The 18064-nt window shown below is 37.5% G+C and overlaps 1 long non-coding RNA gene across 1 annotated transcript in view; it reads right to left on the reverse strand.

Annotated features, from left to right (window-relative positions):
- The window catches only part of LOC108587370, a 30801-nt gene extending 20716 nt beyond the window's left edge, over positions 1–10085 (reverse strand). Inside the window, exon 1 of the long non-coding RNA XR_002524009.2 lies at positions 2424–10085. This is a non-coding gene — a long non-coding RNA (uncharacterized LOC108587370). The remainder of the gene's footprint in view (positions 1–2423) is intronic.
- Between the last annotated feature and the right edge of the window lie 7979 nt (positions 10086–18064).

Consider the following 18064-nt stretch of genomic DNA (forward strand, 5'->3'; position numbering starts at 1 on the left):
TTTCATGATCTCAAAATATCTACCTACAAAGTAGTTATTAAATACAAAGGGTAAATTGTAACTTTACAGGGGAGGAACCTGTCAGACACACTCTTACACAAGTGTTCTCATAAAATTGCTAGTAATAGAACATCAACATTTTGTACCTCCTGATAAGATACACTGAGAAGGTCACAATATTGCTTTGGTGATGACTTTTAACCAAAATGCACACCTGAATTTAATCATAGGCAATATTATATAAATCTAAATTGAAAGGGTATTTTACAAAATAACAGGCCCATACTCTAAAAATATCAAGTCATGAGTTACAAAGAGAGCGAGGAAGTCTCACATTGAAGGAGTCTGAGAAGACATGAAATCCAAGTACAATGCAAAATCTAGTTTGGATGGTGGACTAGAAAAGGGACAATTGGTGAAATTTACATAAGGTCTGTAGGTTAGATGAGACGATTTTATCTGTATTAACTTCCTGGTTTTGACCACTTTAAAAATATGTATACAGAAAATTAACATTTAAGGAATCTGAGTGAAGAATAAATGGGAAATATGCAAAATTTTTATAAGTCTAAAATTATTTTAAAATTGAAAGTTAGACTTTTTTGTTTTTGTTTGAGACAGGGTCTCACTCTGTCACCCAGACTGTTTGCAGAGGTGTAATTTCAATTCACTGGAACCTCCGCCTCCCAGGCTCAAGAGATTCTCCTGCCTCCGCCTCCTCAATAGCTGGGATTACAGGTGCGTGCCACCACACCTGGCTAATTTTTATATTTTTAGTAGTGATGGGGTTTCACCATGTTGGCCAGGCTGGTCTCAAATGATTCACTAACCTCGGCCTCTGAAAGTGCTGGGATTATAGGCTTGAGCCACCTCGCCTGGCCGTGTTTTTTAATTAAATGAGTATTTAAAAAAGTTATTAATACTCCTCTCCCAGATATCTTGTTTTAGAGCCCCTTGGAGATAAATAACTACTCTGTCAATTTGGTATAAAGTATATAATTAGGTAGCTTCTAATATGTGTGTGTGTGTATATATATATATTTACATCATTTTTTTGTTGTATCTGAAGTCCAAGAACACAGGCGTATGTTGGTTTTATTTATTGCTAAGTCCTCAACACCTAAAAGATTCATGATTGGAACCATCTTAATATATATTCATTAAATAAGTTAGCAGTAGATGTAAGTTTATCTCTTAGTCCTGTCATTTGCTAACTGTGATTTTAAAAAAACTTGCTTAACTTTGCAGAGTCTCGGTTTCCTCGTCAGCAAAATGGACATATCCTTGCCTACCTCTTGGAGTTATGGTGAGGATTAAATGAGGTGGCATTTAGAAAGCATGTAGCAGAGTCCCTGGTACACAGCACGGAAATTAGTGCTGATTCTCCTTTAACTCTCCATCAAAACTATTCTAGCTATTTTAAAGGGATCATATCTCTTGTTAATTTACCCAGATTGAGGAGCACTCCTGAGTTAGAGTCTGCCAAGTTATTTTTAAAATAGTGACTTATTTGCTTCAGGTAGAGTTCTCATGACATGAAATTTACTTTAATTTTCTTTCCCTAAAGTTAAAATGCCTCAAAAACCCTTAGATGTGAATATCTGGGAATTTAACATTTACCAACAAGGTATGGCATATATAAATCATGAAATATAGACACCTTTCATCGCTGATTTTGCAAGTACTGTTTACAGACTTCATTGGTCTCCACAAAGCATATGAAGAACATGGTGCTCCTTCACATATACATGAAGTCAGAGTTGTATGATTCCATAGGTACTGGCTTACAAAATACTTTCCATTGAGGACCATTTGAAGAATTGGGAGACAGAACAGAGAACCATCATTTATCAGGAACTTCCTCTGGAATGAGCCTGGGAATTTACACTTAATCTTTCCATTAATCCTGTGAAATTTAAATGATGCCCATTTTATAAAATTCAGGAAACTAAATGTGAAGCAGGTTAAGTGACCCAGTGGCATTCTAAAACACTAGAAGATAAAATCGATGAATGGATAATTAAAACATAAAAATATAATTAAACAACGTAAAAGCACTTGAATAGAAAAAAAAATAGTTATTAATCCTAGTCTGTATTCCTCACATCAATAAAGACAGGAAATTTGTTTTTTCCCACACCTTTGCACAGACCTGTATGTCTCTTCTTTATTAACAAAAACATTTATCACGGCCCTCCTGTGCCTGTGTTCAGGGGAGCGCCACGCTACTTACAAATGTCATAATGATTTCCTCCGTTTGATACACTGCAGCAGGGCCCCGCCTAGGGCAGCTTTTGACTCAGGGCTCTATAAGTAACATAAATATTTTTAAAAGATGGTGACGATGGTGAAAAAAATTTACCCCCATCTTTCATCCTCTTTTTCATTTCTCTTATTAATGAACTTCCTCTACCCCGACTCACCTCCACACTAGCCAGTAGAGAAGGTTTGCGCTGAAGACCCCAGGTGAAAGATCTGTAGCCGTAGCCTGCGGGTAGGGCGTGGCTTTTCTGCGCAGGCGCTCTTCACTCCCCCGCCCTCTGTCCTCCCTTCACACTTGGTCTCACTGATCTGAGGCTGTTTTTCCTACTACTTGCCTTGAACATACAGCTGTTATTTATAGCCATCTTTTATAGTTCATAAGGCCCTTTCCACATCCTAGTACATTCCATATGCACAAGCAGCCTGTGAAGTAGTTATTATGAGCTGCATTGGGTAGATGAAAACATGGAGCCCCAGAAAGCTGATAATTTTGTCCAAGATCAGTGGTTCCCAAATGGACAGGCAGGACCTGAACTTGAAAGTATTGCTCTTTTTAACACACCATGGCCCTCTGATTATAACTACCTTACAATCGACCTACAGCAGGCATCACAAACTCATTTACATGACTGGGCTGGCCCCAGAAAGCAGGTGAGTTTCCAACACTGAGCCCTTTGTGTCTCTCTCTTCCTCTCCCTGACAAAAGTATAAGTTTCAAGCTACAGAAAAGTTGAAGCTAAGAAAGATATTCTGAAGGAACAATTACAGCCACTATGCCTCCAGCTGGCCTCTTGGTTTTGAGAGTAGTTTCAAATTGATTGTCCTGGGCTTTATTGGGGTCTTATTTTTCTGTTTCTTGCAAGAGAAAAGACGAGAAAACTCACATGCAAATAGACTGAATGGTAAGTCACACAAGGAGATAGTAGTACAGGCTTCAGCTCTCCAGATCTATCCTATCCTCACCAGGGAGAGGATGAAAGGAAACTGCTAGAAGTAGGAAAGAGACCAAATTGAGGGGAAACTGCTCAGCATTCAGGACCATTAAAGATACCAGGGGAAGTTCTGATATCCTTGCCCTGGTAACCTTTGGGGAAAAAGAGAGTTTAGCTGATGAGATAATTATTCATGCTTGAGCTATTTTCCCCAGTACTAAATAATTAGTTCTAATGAGTTTTCCAAGGGAATATTTGTTTTCAGCACTAAGAAAATGAGGGATGGGGTCACAGAGAAAATCTGAGCAGAAGTTGAACAGAGGGTTATTGAAAGAACTGAAACTCGAGGAGCTTCAACTTCACATTCAGTCTGCCACTCCGAGACAGGCTGGCCTTTTGATAGGACCCCTCTGCCACCCAACTTCATCATGTCAAAGTGCCTCAGAGACACTGAAAGTGAAGAAAGATGTACTTTATCTAACACATCCTCATTTCACCTGGCAACTTGGCCACTAATTCACTGTTTGAACAATTAGCAGAAATAGCAACTGTGATGGAACCCGTGGAGAAGATATTAGTTGAAGGAACAGATTGTAATGAATAATCCAGCCTTTGTCATCGCGGCCCTAGGGAGAACTGTGCACACTGGCTCTTGCTAATCCTGGAAATAATGATTTTTTATTCAGTGGTCTTACTTAAGAGAAAGCAAATTTTCCACATAGCATTTTGAGTGGGGCTGACTGGGCTCAGCATTGCCTTTTGAAGCAAAATAGCTTCTGAGGCCTCTGAGTCAGATGACTGGTGGATTTTGCATAGGCCTTCTGTGTATAAAACAGAAGAGCCACTGGAAAGCCCTTTGTGTGAGCCACCCTGCTCAGTGGGTGAACGGCCAGGATTATGTGTGTCCCAGTATTACAGCTACCACCAGTCACTGGGAGCTGGAGAAATGAGACCAGTGGCACTTTTTAGACTGTCTGACTTCTTCAATTCAGCTCTTCATTTTTGATTTCAGTACTTAATTAGTGAAAGTGTGTCCCTGGAGAAGGTATAAATCAGCCCCACAGATGAATGCAACACAGAGGCATGGGAACACAAAGAAAGCAGACTGTGACCGTGTTAGCATCAGAGTGAACATGGGCCAGACTTACTCCCCTTGTACTTCCTTATAAGGGTATGGCTGACCTTGGGAATGACTGTGAGGTTTAGTTTAGTTCATTTCAGCAAACATGTATTGAGCTCCATTATCTGCTGGGATCTGAGCCGGGATCTGGCAATAATAGCATAAGAATAGATAAAGATAATAATGAGTTAGCACTTTCAACTTGCTGGACAAGACCAAGAACATTGAATGTGCTTTCTCATTTGATCCTTACAACAACCCTGGTAAGAAACATCCTATTAACGTCTGGGGAGACTGAAGACTAGAGCCACTAAGTGCTACCCATGTTTTTATGTCTCATAAAAAAGAGGGACCAGGATTCCATTCCAGGTCTGATTTCTTAGCATTGTATGTAGTCCTTGTGACAGATCACTACTTGTTCACCAAAATCCATTTTTATATCTTCCTGAGCACGTAATGAAACTACATTGCCCAGCAATTTTATTTATTTATTTTTTTTTGCAACTACATATAGTCATATGTGCTTTCTTATGGGTGGATTATAAGTAGAAATGGGCTGTTCCACTAACCTCAAGGCTTTAAAGAAGATGTATGCCTCCTCCAGGAATTTTTTCAGAGTCTCTATGTTGAATATCAATGCAAAACAGTGCTAGGGGATAGTAGATGACAATATAAAAGGAACCCAGGCCTTTGAATCATTTCATGATGGAAAAACACATGCCAACCAGGAATACCCACTTTGGACTATTATAGGAACAAGATAAAAATGTTACTCTAATCAATACACTGCCCAATGTAAATTTAAATAAATCATAGCTTCTATCTTTGAGTCAAAGTTAATGATCAGATGTTCTTATCTTTTGTATATTTTGATACCCAACATCTATTTTTTGGTTTTGTTCTGTTGGTTTTGTCTTGTTTTTCCCCTCAGAAATGGGAAATGAGATGCTTTCTCCCATCAAAACCTTCAGTGCCTGGAAGGTAACTTCAACAAACTTTATAAAAGGAACATTTGAAGAAATAGCAATACTAATATTGGATAAGACACAATAGAAATAGAGTAGAAGAGTTGTTATTTTCAAATGAATGGTTACCAAATGCAAGACACTTTAGCCTTAGTCTCTGTGTTCCTAAGAAGCAAAATTGGGACCAGTGGATAGTAACATTTAATAAGTCAGGCTTTAGTTTATTTTGTGAAATATATATGTTCTATTTGGCAAAGTACACAAAGGTAAAGAGGGTACCTTCAGAAGATAGTGAGTTCCTTATCATCAGCTGTCTTGAAGACGTAGTGAGGTTGGGTGGCCATTTAGTACAAATATTGTGGAGCAAATGTCGGCAGCAAATGAAGACTTTCAGGACAGCCAGTGTGTCCTTCAATCAGGAGATCTTGTGATTCTAAGAACATTTGATTTTGTGAGTCTTCAAGTCATAGTCCATACTTCCATATTTCCAAACCTCTAGGTTTTCTTCTGATGTAACTTTCAATGTGAATGCATTCTTCTGGAGAAAAAGGAGAAATAATGGATAGATTCTCTTGGCTCAAGGACTGCTTTGGTTCAAATCCCAGCTCCGTTCTCTTTAGGTGTGTGCCTTGAACTAGTTATTTTGTTTTTCTGTACTTCAGATTCCTCGTCTATAAATGCAGATAATAATACCTATCAGATTAGGTTTTTGTGAAGATTAAACTAGCTTTATATTGAGCACTTTGAACTACTCATGACACATAAGTGCAGAATAATGTGAGCTATAATTATCACTGGTTAAGTGCCATTTATGCTAGATGTTTTCTTGTCTCAACACTGGCCAGTCCCTTGTTCTATTCTCCTACTCTGCACTAGAATAATAAACACAGATGTGTCCCTCTGCCCTGGAAACATTTCATCATTCTAATAGGTAGGCATGTAACATCAAAGTCAATGACCCTAAGGAATGATGGTTGAAATTTCAGGTAGAGTCATAGTAGGCTTTGAGGAACCACTGTGAATTTGAAAGAAGCATCTGAGAGATTAAGATAATTAGGTATTTTAGGACTGAACATGTGTCCCTATCTCTGGTCCTCAGACACCGCATCTATAAAATAGACCCTCTGGACTCCATCATTTCTTAGCTCCCCTCTGACTCTCCTTCAGCCGAGGTACAGCCTTGTTCCTGATACAGCTGACACCATTACAGGGAGTTTGCCAAGTGTAAGGACTGAGGAAATACTTGGCCATGGGGGCCCATTTTGTTGACTCAGATATGTGTCCTGTTTATTTGTATTGAAATGAAAACCTAGGGAATAGCATAATTGGTCAATAAGGAGAAACTGTCAGAATGAGAGCAGAGCTAAAGAAGTTGCTTGTCTCTGAAACATCTAGTTCACATCTTCAAGAGGTGTTTACACATTTCTTGAAAGAAGTTTCCCTACCCTAAGTAGCCCATCTTCCAAGGCTTTGAAACAATACCTGCTTTTTTTTTTTTTTTGCTTTATTCAGGATTTATTTAATAAATACCTGAACCTATGTTATCATAAAGTTTTATTTCCTAGCAGACATTACAGTTTTATATTACATTTTCTTTTCTTTCACATTCTAGATTGCTGTTTCCTCCCTCAAATTCTCACTTCCCTCTCTTTCTCTCAGTCTTTCTTTCTCTTTCTTCCTTTCTCACTGAGTCACAAGTCACAAGTTAGTCCTCCAGAATCCAGAAATAGACTTCAAGGCACTGTATCTAAAATAGTCTGGAGCCAGAGGGTGAGTATGACAGACACCAAGAGTTAACTTTAGGCATTAATCCCAAAGGTTCAGAGGAAGAGAATAAAATAAAATTAAAAAAAAAAAAAAACTGACAATGAGAGGAGAGGAATATTAGGGACAGGAGTAAATAGAAGGCCCTAGTAATTACTCTAACAGACACGGAGTTTCTAATATTTGTTTTACTGACCTCTAGATGCTTGATTTTTGAGTGGGTCAGCACTGGTGAAAATTCAAATGTTATGGATGATGTGCTATTTATTCATTCATTCAACACATATTCAGCGATCACCTATTAGGTCCTAAGGATGTGATGGTGAGCAGAGGCATTATATCCTTATCTTAATGGAACTGATATTCTGGGAAGAGGATGACAACCAATGGGGGACAATGAAGTAAAGTATTTATATGGAGATCAGGTCTCTGAAGGCAATAGAGGTTAAGATGACAGGGAGTGACTGGATTTAGGTTGGGGGTGTTCTAGATGGGTGGATCAGATGTGGAGAATTTTAAGCTGAGACCTCAAAGATGAGAAGAAACCAAAGCAGAGGTAAAAGCACTCTAGGGAGAGAAGGGCAAGTGCAGGTCTTTGAGGCAGAAATAAATATATGTATCACTCAAGAAGAGCCAGCAATGTGAGTGGATTGGAACGTGGTGAGGGATGAGGAGCTAGCACCAGTAAGAAACACAGGGGGTAGAGCAGTGCAACGTACACAGGACTTGGCCGACTCTGGGAAAACTTGTACTGAGACATTCTGTCTCATTTCTTTCTCTTTCTTTATATTATCTAGTTTTGCTCAAAGTGAAACTTTTGTATTTGGCTTTTATTTACCCTTTATTTTCTTTCTCTCTCTCATTGCCGTTCTTCATATCTTCTTTCTTGGCACGGATTTGCACTAATTTCTTTCCCCTCCATTCTACAAAATGAATAGCTGTAAGTTATTAATCAGTTACAATGAGGACAATACCTGAAAGGCATTCCTCCTCTTCCCCAGTGTTTGTGCATCTGACCGGTAACAGAAGCCACTGCCTCTGAGAGGGAATTCCTCTTTTCCACTAAGCCTGAAGTCTTACCTCTCCTCTAAGTCTCACCTGAGTGATTGTCTTCCCTTCACTGGGTATGGCAGTTAGTCATTCGTGACCTTTCCCGTTTGGGTTCTGATTTCACAAACACACATTAGGCTCTTTAATGCATACTATCTCATCTGTTGCTCACAATAGCCCTTTAAGGTTGGTATTATTTCCAGTTTTACAGAAGAGTAAATGCCCAGATGATTGCTCAATAATACACAGATAGTAAGCTGCAGAAATGGGTTATAAATTCAGATGTTGTATAATATTAGGTTGGTGCAAAAGTAATTGCTGTTTTTGTCATTAAAAGTAATGACAAAATTACCTTTGCGTCAACCTAAATACCTTTGATGTTCTCTCTAGCTCACACTTAAATCTTATATTGTATTTCAACATCTAACTTATTTTTTTTGGCCAGTCTACCCAGTTTGGCAGTCAGTCTTGAGAGAGGACGTTGTGCTGTCTCTACCACTTTTCTTTCTTAGCACTGAGCCTTCTCGATGAATCCCTCTCTCCCTTTTTCTTGTATGCTTGGCTCTCCTGCAGCATTTAGTAAGGTGATGTGCTCTCTGAAATACTTGCAACTCACCAAGAAACAATTGCATCTTTCTCTGTGTTCCCCACATGCTTTCTACCTACCCTATTACATCACTGTAATCATTTAATCATTTCTCCTTCTTTTCCAGTTAGTCTTTAGCCCATGTTGTTCAAGGATAGACACTAGCTAGCCATGACTCTCAAGTAATTATAACATGGTTGGTATGACTACAGAATTGGATTTTAATATTACTAAAATTTCTTGATTAAGTTTTTTTGTTAAATCATAAGTCACATATAATTTGCAACTGTGACTTGCCTATAGATATAAGAATTTAGAAAAAATCAACAAAACATTCTGTATGAATCAATTTACTATATAACATTTACAATCAAAAGTATTATATATTTTATTACTGTTTGTAAATTCCATCTACACATTCTTCATATCAGTACAGTTTGTGTGTGTGTGTTTCTTTTTCAGAGAGCTAGATATAAATATTTACCAGCACACCACTAGATATAGATTATAATATCACGTGATTGAAAAATCAGAAGACCAAGATTTTAGCTTTGCCAGTAACTAGTAGTATGAATAAGGAAAAGTTAGTTACTTTTTTTGTCCACTTTGGCAAAACTACAAGTAGTAAAGCTCTTCCAACTACAAATTTCTATTTATTGTATAAAGCTTCTCTCAGCCCCAGTTTAAAGACAGGAGGTGAGAATATTAGGTTGAACAGATATGAAAGATTATCATCAGCTTACCTCCCTACATTCCATATTGATTAAGTTAAATTTAAATTTAAAAACTGAAGCAGTGTATTTTCATTAGCCGCAACTTTATTATTTTTCTAAGAAAATGTTTCATTTTGACTGTTGCAAATTAAGCATTTGAATTGAAATGTACTGTCAATATAAAATACACAGAGATTTCATAGGCTTAGTAAGAAAAATAATGTAAAATATCTTAATTTGTTATATTGATGACATGTTCAAATGCTAATATTTCGGAGATATTGAGCTAAATAAAATATATTATGAAAATTATTTTAAATTGTTTATATATATTTTTTAATGTGACTACTAGAAATTTCAAAAAATATATATATGGCTCTCCAGGTAATTATATTGAATGGTACTGCTATTGACACTCCAAAGACAGGGACAATGTTTCATTTGTTTTTGTATGTTAAAATCCTATGGTGCCAGGTGCATAAGTGCTCACAATAAGTGGTCTGAATGAATGAATCAATTATTTGAATCACCTTTTCATATTTTGCATTCTGACTTGCATATAGAAGGCAGTCAATAAACATTAGACTTTCAGTTGATCCCTGATCTAGATTTAAAAATGTTATCCACAGCTGGAAACCATCATTCTCAGCAAACTATTGCAAGAACAGAAAATCAAACACCGCATGTTCTCATTCATAGATGGGAACTGAACAATGAAGATCACTTGGACACAGGAAGGGGAACATCACACGCCGGAGCCTGTCGTGGGGAGTGGGGAGGGATAACATTAGGAAATATACCTAATGTAAATGACGAGTTAATGGGTGCAGCACACCAACATGGCACATGTATACATATGTAACAAACCTGCACGTTGTGCACATGTATGCTAGAACATAAAGTATAATTAAAAAATAAAAATAAAAATGTTACCCAAAGGAAAGCATTCTTTTTATCCCTTTCCTTTTGACACTATTTGGGACTTTCAGGTCTTTTGTTATTTTCTGGAAGGAACATAAATAAAAATTCAGAAAACTGAAAAGAAAAACAAGAGTCAAAATTAAGAGTTGCTACAGTAGAAACTCAGAAATTTCTTTGCCCTTATTATTAAAGCAAAATATGAACTTTTGAGGAACTTGCCATTTACCTTTATTACCTGGTTCTAACATGCATATTTTTTTTCAAATTTTAATTTGTCTGACAATTACGTTGCCTCTTGTAAATAAGGAATGTATTTAATGTGGCAACAGTAATTGTTTTCCTTATTTTTATCCACAAAAAGCATTTATTAAATCAAAGTAGTTTCTTATGATCATTGGCATCTTAGAATCATAGAATCACAGAAATAAGGATAAGATCAATAGAATTCAAGACCATTACGTTTGCCTAATCATAGTAGAATATTTTTGAGGTAGCAGATTTTACAAGTGAGTTGTTCTTTCAGGGATCCTGTAGGATTTGTGTGTGATGAGCATTATATATACATGTATATATGTAAGCTCAATTTAGTGTGATCTAAAGCAGATCAATGAAAGCTTGGGTAAGTTGTTGTTTGTTTTTTTTTTGGAGACAGAATCTTGCTCTGTCACCCAGGCTGGAGTGCAGTGGCATGATCTCCACTCACTGCAAGCTCCGCCTCCCGGGTTCACACCATTTTCCTGCCTCAGTCTCCTGAGTAGCTGGGACTACAGGCACCCGCCACCGTGCCCAGCTAATTTTTTTGTATTTTTAGTAGAGATGGGGTTTCACCATGTTAGCCAGGATGGTCTCGATCTCCTGACCTCGTGATCCACCCGGCTCAGCCTCCCAACGTGCTGAGATTACAGGTGTCAGCCACTGAGCCTGGCCAGAGCTGGGCAAGTTTAATTGGAGCAGACTTGTTAGAAGGAGTGATTTGGTTGCTTTAGAAATCCTTTTGGTGTATTTCCAATGGCCAAAGTTCAAACTGGAGCAAGCACCTTTAGAATCTGATTCTTTGGGTGTGGTGGCTCACGCCTGTAATCCCAGCACTTTGGGAGGCTGAGGTGGGTGGATCACGAGGTCAACAGTTCGAGACCAGCCTGGCCAACATAGTGAAACCCTGTCTACTAAAAATACGAAAATTAGCTGGGCGTGGTGGTGGGTGCCTGTAAATCCAGCTACTCCGGAGGCTGAGGCAGAATTGCTTGAACCAGGGAGGCAGAGGTTGCAGTGAGCAGAGATCATGCCATTGCACTCCAGCCAGGGCGATAGTGTGAGACCTAATTCTTACCTGCTTCTTGATCTCCTGCCACATTCTCTACCTCAGATTCTATGTTTGAACCTATCCTGTTACTTGTATTTTTCAAATGCATATAAAGATTTCAAACTATTTTGTCTGATCATATTCTCTCTGTCCTGGAAGAGCCCTTCCTTTGGTCAGGCTGTTAGAAAATTCTTTCTGTTGCTTGGGGGAAAAGCTCAAGCTTTACTTCTTTTATGAAGCCTTCTCTGAGATCTTGGATTAGATTCACCTGGAACATATTTCTATTATAGGGCATCTGTAAGTCACTTCTTCCACATCTATCTAACCAAAAAACTTTGAGTTTCTTGAGAACAGGAGCTTTGCCTTTTTCAAATTGCTATCTCTAGAGCAATTGTTCCCAAACTGGCTTCACAGTAGAATCACCCAAAGAGCTTAAAACAACCAATCAACAGACGAATAACAACAAAAAAATAAAAATTAAAAAGCAAAACAAAAAAAAGCTATGCCTGAAACCCACCTGCGACCAGGTAAACCAGAATTTGTAGAGGTAGGGCACAGAAATCAATACTTTTCAAGTACCCAGAGTGATTTCAATTGCAGCTGGATTAAGAAGCATTTGTCTGTATGTATATGCACTGAATTCATGCATATTCATTTATTTGAATTGGATTGAAGATTAACGGGAACTACAGTAAATTATAGTGGAAATTTAGAATAAAGTAAGCTGTCTACGCATTACAACAAAAAGATTTATTTGCACTAAGATAATTAAAATTTCAAATTTCTGAAATGCTAGATTCTAAGTATTACCTACATTATAAGCACTAAGATAATGGAACTGAGAATATTTTCATCTGTGAAGTTAAGGCCTAAACTCTTCGGTTTCTAAAGCCCTTTTCAAGTCTAAACAAATAATATCAAAATCACAAAACTTATGAGATGGAAAGGCTTTTAATGATTTTCCAGGTCTCTTATCTTACAGATGACTTCATAACTTCTTGTACGGAATGCTTCATGGTTTTCAAGGCACTTTCATGACAATTATTTTCAGAAAAACCCACTAGGTAGATTGATCACCCTGTTTAGCAGATAAGAAAACTAAGGCTTGCAAGCATTATGTGATTGACCAAAGAACATACAGATAATTATGTCCTGTCTTCCATGTTATCTGTATGTCCAAGAGGAAAAAGGTAAAGCCAAGGAAGCTCTTGATATATTTTAATAACAGAAATATGAGGGTGTCAATTTTTCATTTTCAGTGTGGATAGAGTTAAAGAAGTGATGCGATTCATTATCAGCACCTTGCCATATTTGTAACTTTCTTCTCTTCTTCAAAGTGTTCTCTTCCTTGTCCCTACTCCTCTCCCACTCCACTTATATCACCAAGATCTAATCATGACTTTCTTATTTCACTTTTCCTACCTCTTATCAAAATGCACTTATCAATACCTATACATGTACTTTGCAGGTGACACATGTACTCATTCTCCTATGATGCACCTCAGAGGAGCCACACAACAACTTTTGCAGCAGGTATTATTTTTAGCACAATTTTATAGAACAGAAATCCAAGACCTAAGGAAGTGAATTGACTTAAACACAATCAAACACTAGCTTCTCATAGAGCTGAAGCTCTAACTCACGTCTTCTGGTCAGAAGTTTGAAGTTCCATCTTTTCTCTGTTGTTCTATACTGACTGTCTCATGGAAGAGCAATAACTGAGAAGATACATACTTGGCTTTGAGAAGATTTTGGTCAAATACAAGTAGTGGAGCCAGATTGTCGATATTAGATTTGTGGGATTATATAGGCCATTTAGACATGCATGTAACTAGAATTATCATTTGGCCCTATGTGATACATTATTTCATCATTTTCAAATATTCACTGCCCTCTCCTTGTAGAAGGAAGGTATTTCCCACTCCACTGATGTTGAGCCCGGCTGTTTGACTTGTTCTAGCCATTAGGATGTTAATCGACTTTTTACATGCCAGGTTTTAGTTTTAAATATGACTATGTAGCTTTGTTTGACTTTATGCCTTTTGCCATGAGTGTGGCATGTACCAGATGTGGGCTGTTCCCTCATGTAGAACTCCGAAGTGCTAAGACATGTGGAGCATGAGCAAGCAGAATTGGAGCAGTTACTGATACATGGAATCTGATCCAAAAAACAGAGAAAAAGTTTGTTGCCAGGGATGTTGGCTCATGCCTATAATCCCACCTACTTAGGGTGGCGGAGGTGGGAGAAGGGCTTGAGACTAAGCATTCAAGGCCAGCCTGGGCAAGATAGCAAGACTCCTATCTCAAAAAAAAAAAAAAAACAAAAAAAAGAAACAAAATGGTAAGTTTGTGGCTATAAGCCATTAAAATTTCAGGATTGTTGTTAAGCAGCAAAACTGACTTACACAGCCTACTTCTCAAGCAGATCTTCAAACTATATGATAAATGTGAACATAAGCTATTTTTAAACATTGACTTGGTATATGAGTATAGAAAAGCGGCATCACATCACTATTCTGTACTCCCATTTGAAATGTTAACCTTTTCAGTTATGGATGACAATTAGGAATAAAAAGTAAAGAGTTGGATGCATCTTCTAGTTCTTAACAAATGTTAATTAGGACTTCTTGGCTGCAAAGCAAGCATTGTGAAATGTGAAGCTTTCTTAGGAATGATAAGCTTGAAAAAATCACCATCATAACCAGAGCAGTTTGAGGCTGAACTTAGTAGAAGATTAAAATTTCCTTTTAAATCATCCTAAATTTTAAAACTATATCATTAGCATGGTATTATCCATATGCTTTCCTCAACTGTTTAATTACAGAGGAGGCAGTTAAGCAGATCAAGAGACTCTATTAACAGACAAACCCAAAAGCAAATATGATGAAATGTAATTACAGGGAGTAAATGATCCGGAGTCTCCCAGAGCCTCCCAGAACTCTAAGAATATTCTAAACATGATTTATGCCACCACAAAGTGAACCCATACTTACCATCCATTTTCCCCACAATCTGCTTCCTGTACTAGATAGAGAAAGCACACACATTCAGATAAAATAACTGTCCATTTGCACAATGATATAGGACTTTTAAAGCCCCTTCCTGCTTCCTACTCATAGGATTTTATATTATACTTGGTAGCTCTAGAAAGGTTTTATTTCTATAACCTATAAAATGTTGGCCACGCACGTGACTAAGATGTCAAAACCCCTGAAATAGTGAAGGAAATGCTAGAGAATTAACGTGATTCTGGTACTTGAAGGAAATGTCCAGTCATCCAACTCATGGCATTCAAAGGCCATATCATTTGAAGGGCTAGGTCTGGGCTGCTGTTGATAGTTAGGGATCTCCAGCAGTGACATATTCAGGTAGATAGATGAACTCACAATTCCATGAAAATCTGTCTGATTTGAAAAGTAGGCTCTACAAACACAAAGTAGGCTTCAATTTATTAGATGTGGTGGTATCTTGAATACAGGGCACAACACTGAAGAAACAATTCTCAAGTCCTACGTGGCTTCTAGGTATAAGCCTCTTATGCAGCAAGGCTTGGTGTGAATTAACTCATGCTCTGGATAGGAGTTGGTCTATAGGCAGTTTATGGAGTACTCAGAGTTGGGTGGAGCTGGAGATGGACAGCAAGAACTGAAGAACAGTAGAATTAAAGCTAAGTCTTCTGTTTACAAAGGGGGAAAATCTTTGTTCTAGACTCAATCCAGTCAAGTATAAACATACTGGGTTTTCATTCCCTCCTCTTTCTCATACTCCACTATATTCCTATAATTCAAACAGATTTAACAAACATGTAATAAACTCTGATTTCCAAACACATTCACATGTTACTTAACCTTTACAACTGTCTTGTCAGGCTGCTTGTATAACACCTGTTTGTGGTAAAACAAACAAACAAACAAACAAAAAAAACCCAAAAAATGAAGCACAGAAAGATTACCCTAAATCACAGTTAAGTAATGTCAGAATCAGAATTTATATACACATCACTGAAATCCAAGTTCATAAACATGATATAAGTGGTGACTTATATCAGCATAGCAAGGTAGAATTCTTAAACCTCTTATCAATCCATAGTCTCATTGATCCTTCTAGTGAATTAGGAAGAAACCAAAATATTTATTAACCATATCTATTATTTCATTGTCTTCTGCCTAGTAGTGTGCCATGCGCATAGAAGGCACCCCATAAAAGTTTCTTGACTTTCAAGTCAAAAAGTTAGAGGTTATCTAATTGAAAATTATATTTTAAAAAACTTCCTTTTGGTATGAAATGAACTTCAAAGACAGTATTAATTTCAGAGTTTCCTGGCTAAGAAGAAGAGTATTTGAAAAAGGGTTACAGGCCATAAAATACCATCTTATAGTCAAAATACATTATAATTTTTAAATTTTGTTGTCAATGCACCAGAGAAATATATAAGCTTCACTATAGGCCATCAGAGGATTAAGAAGAAACCCTTGGGTTTCAGAAATAGCAGCTCAGTTTTGAGTCATATTCTGATAGACTTTCTTTTTTCTTTTTTTCTGAGACAGAGTTTTGCTTTTGTTGCCCAGGCTGGAGTATAATGGTGCACCTTGGTTCACTGCAACCTCTGCCTTCCAGGTTCAAGTGATTCTCCTGCCTCACCCTCCTGAGTAGCTGGGACTACAAGCATGCACCACCATGCCCTGCTAATTTTGTATTTATAGTGGAGATGAGGTTTCTCCATGTTGGCCAGGCCGGTCTCAAACTCCTGACCTCAGGTGATCCGCCCACCTCGGCCTCCCAAAGTGCTGGGATTATGGGCGTGAGCCACCGCGCCCGGCCCTGATAGACTTTCTAACATACATCTAGATAGAACACATTTCTGTTCTGACTCATTCATCCAATTTGCTCTGTTCCTTTATTTTAGTAGCTAATGACCAGTTGTAAGTACGTATGTATGCTTGTCAGGTCTTCCAGATAACACAGACCTAACTTATTCATCAAACGATAAAAAGAGGAATAAAGGAATAGCTTAATGATTGGGTCAATGACTAATAAACTTGTGCATATCATTTGTGCTCATTGTGAACATACACATATTCCTATACATGTATGTTATATGTGTATATATTTGTGCATCATATATAAGCATACACTTAGAAGTAGAATACAAAAAATGTGTGTTAATTGTACTAATATCAGTGAGCTGCCTTATGCTTCCGTTTATATGATTGTTATGTTTCTGAAAAGTTTAGCTTAAATTGCCTTCACACATCATTTTTAAATGAAAAGGGTGAGGTTACAATAAACATGGTAGTAAAATCATAGGATATTAAAATTGGAAGAGACCATGAGGTTTCCCTAATTCAGCTGCTTACTTGAGAATGTTTTGTAATGTATCCTGGGAAAATGGCTGTTTGTTCACTATTTAAATAATATGTTCATCCCCGTCAAAGGCAGCCTGTTCACTACAAGGCATTAGAAAGTTATTGCTCACATTGAACCAAATCAGTCTGTTTGTAGCCCTCACCTGGTGGGTGTAGTTATCTATTCAGAAGGAACACAACTTCTTCTCCATATTTTATGTGTTTTTCTTAGTTTTCTATTCAACAGTAAACTTTTCTGTTTCCTTTACTCCTCAAATATCATTTATTATATAAATAATTTGTTTAAAATTATTTTTATGAATTAATAAGTACTTCATAACATATTTTGTATGTTTGTCTATGAAACAAACTAATTGCAAGTTTGCAAGTACTTCAAAAAATCTTCATGCTAATCAATGAAATTTTTAAATCTTTAAGAGGCTGCATCCTATTCTCAAATTCCCCTTATTCTTTTTAATTGTAGATAATTTTATTCTTTTTTAAATTGCACATTCTTGGGGAACCCTTTTTGTACTTTTCTCAGGGCTCAGGGTAGCAAGCAGAAACCACCACAGGTGTTTTTAAGAAGAAAGATATTTAAAACAGAAATAGCTGCTTGTAAACTTCCTGGAACGACCTGAGGAATAGTCTCAACAGTAAAGTGCCCTGTTAAGGTAAGCATTCTAAAGTGACACAGGAAGGGAAAGGATAGCCCACTGCTACTGAGTTTAAGAACAAACTGCCGTGGCTCTGATCGAGATCAGGAAGCTGCAATCAAGAAGTCAATGCCAATGCCAGCACCTCTGCACGGACACCGGAACTCAGAGTACTTCCTCCTCTGCCACCGCAGCTGATTTTCACAATCATGAAGCTGGAGAATGGACACCGATTCCTCCACAGCCTTGCTTGCCAGCAAGAAATATTCCAAAGCTCTAGGAATATGCCCTCTACTACAATTTTGCCTTCAAAATGTGCATAAGTGCATTGAATATGAGAGAATTAACTTCCATGTGAACCTGAGTTTGAAGAGAATGTCAGAAAGGTAGATCCAGCCTTCTATGTTCAGCAGCATAGGCTGATACCCTTAGAAAATGGTGAGAATG

This window comes from Papio anubis, chromosome 8, assembly GCF_008728515.1.
Source record: "Papio anubis isolate 15944 chromosome 8, Panubis1.0, whole genome shotgun sequence".
Lineage (NCBI taxonomy): Eukaryota > Metazoa > Chordata > Mammalia > Primates > Cercopithecidae > Papio > Papio anubis.